The sequence below is a fragment of the Arachis ipaensis genome, chromosome B01, assembly GCF_000816755.2.
Source record: "Arachis ipaensis cultivar K30076 chromosome B01, Araip1.1, whole genome shotgun sequence".
Lineage (NCBI taxonomy): Eukaryota > Viridiplantae > Streptophyta > Magnoliopsida > Fabales > Fabaceae > Arachis > Arachis ipaensis.
This window is the reverse complement of record NC_029785.2, coordinates 18,456,812-18,459,409: the sequence shown is the minus strand read 5'-3', so window position 1 is coordinate 18,459,409 and position 2,598 is coordinate 18,456,812.

Below are 2,598 nucleotides of genomic sequence, written 5' to 3'. Positions count from 1 at the left end.
AATGATCATGTCATCAACATACAGAAGTAGAAGAATAACTCCACGGTCACTTTCACGAATAAAGAGAGCATTCTCATGAGGGCTTCAAGTGAAACCGAGATTGCATATAATGGTGCTGAACTTGTCAAACCATTCATGAGCTTGCTTAAGACCACAAAAAGTGCCTTGCGAAGGAGACAGACTTTACTAGAAGGACAAGGATAACCCGAAGACGATTTCATATAGGCCTTTTTATTCAAATCCCCATTAAGAAATGCAATCTTCATAATCTGATTGAGAGACCATTTTTTGACCGTAGCAATGGCAAGGAGAGCTCGAATAGATGTGAGACGAGCAACATGAGCAAAAGTCTCGTCATAATCAATACCATACACTTGTGTACAATCTTGAGCAACCAATCCTGCCTTATAACAGTCAATAGAACCATCAAAGCGAGTCTTGATTTTATATACCCATCTACTACCCATAACTTCCTGATCAGAAGGAGGATGAACTAAGTCCCAAGTGTGTGCTTTTTCAAGTGTGTGAATTTCTTTCTACATTGCTTGCTGCCAATTTGAATTTGTGGATGCTTCTCTAAAGGACTTAGGTTCATGTTGATGAAAAATAGTAGAAAAATAATGATAATAAAAAAAGATAATGAGGTGGATTTCTTACCCTAAAAGAACGAGTAGAAGAAGGAGGCATGACAATAGGAGCATGATTATCGTCCGGCCTGGAATCATCGGGAGATGGAGAAGGCTGAAGAGTAGGAGGCTGTACAGGTTGACTCGAGATAGAACCTGTAGAATCATCACTAGGAAAAAGATTAACATTGGGGTTAGTGAAAAATGGTGACTGAGTAGGAGGAATGGACTCAAATGAGGAGAACCTAGAAAACATGTGATGTTCCCATAATACAACATGACGAGATATACGAATATGTTTAGAGAGAGGGTCCAACAATGATAACATTTGTGTTCAGTGTCATAACCAAGAAACCAACACATACGAGTCTGAGTTTCAAGTTTATTATGTTTATGAGGCTGAAGAACTGTAATCTGGAGAGGTATGATACAGATGCTCAAAGGGAGTAATGTTACCAAGGACAGAAGAAGGAAGTCTATTGATAACATGAACAACAGTAAGAACAACTTCACCCTAAGTATGCTCAGGCCATGAAGAAGAAATAAACATAGCATGAATAGAGTGAAGAATGTGACAGTGTTTGCGTTCAGCTCGTCCATTTTGTTGAGACATACTAGGACAAGAAATATCAGACAAAGTACCCTATTCTGCAAGAAAGGTTAAAAGCTTGGAGTCACGGTATTCCATAGCATTATCGCGTGGAAAAATTTTAATGACCTTGGAAAACTAAGTTTTAATCATAGTGGCAAAGTTAATATAAATATGAGGTAGCTCATACCGATTAGTAATCAAATAAACCCAAGTAAAGCGTGAATAATCATCAATGAAAACGACAAAGTATCAAGCCCTTCCCATAAAACCGGTGGGAGCAGGGCCTAGAGTGGATAAGATCAAAAGGAGAGCAAGCAAGAGATGAATTATTGTGAAAAGATAAAACAGGTTGTTTGGCAGTTTGATAAGAAATGCAATCAAAAGACTCATTATTAACCTGACCAAAAATACCCTGAGACACAAGAGGATGCAATTTTTCTAAGGAGCTGTGAGCAAGACAGTGATGCCTCAATGAAGGGTAGATGGAGAAGAAGCTGCACAGATATTTGACACAGGAAGAATATAAAGATTCTCTAGTTGAAATAGTCTTCCAACCTTACGTCCAGTCCCGATAATCTGTCCTATCCGATGATCCTGTACACAAAAATCAGAAATAGAAAAATTAACATCAAAACTAAGATCAACAAGTTGACCAACAAAAATAAGATTAAAGATTAATTTTGGAATTCAGGGAGATTAAGAGTTGACTGGAAAATAGAACCCTTGTGTGTCGCGTGCAAGAGAGAACCATTAGCAGTATTGACAGAAGGTGCATTTGTAGTGAAAAACAAAGATGAGAAAAGATGACACAAAAGAGACATGTGATGAAAGCAACCGGAATCAAAATAACATTTAGAATTACCTAGACATCTCGAAAAAATAGCAAGAATATTACTAGAAAGGAAGAGAAGATGCTTAAGAAGAGACGCAATATCAGATAGAGAGATAGGAGACAGGTTTGAGAGGAGCAGAGTTGGAAGATTTAGTAGTAGCATCAACAGCAGAAGTAGATACATTCTTGGAGAAGTTAGGATGAGAATGATACTTGAGTTGATCAGGACGTAGTGGGCGAGTAGGACATGTAGTAATCAAATGTCCCGAGAGTTTGCAATAATGACAGAACAGCTATAGACAATTATAGCTAATGTGACCTTTTTGTTGGCATTTGCGACATTCAATAAAAGGACAGTCTGAGAAGAGGTGCTAGAAATTATTACAGTTTCGACAAAATTTACCCTTTCTATCTGTGATAGCAAAAACATCTGATGTTTCCATAATAGTAGATATAGAGATCAAAGAGAGGAGAGAAAAACTGCAAATTCAGAGTAGAAAATGAAAAAATGGAGGACAGAATTGGAAAGAGCTTACTAAAAAATCTTA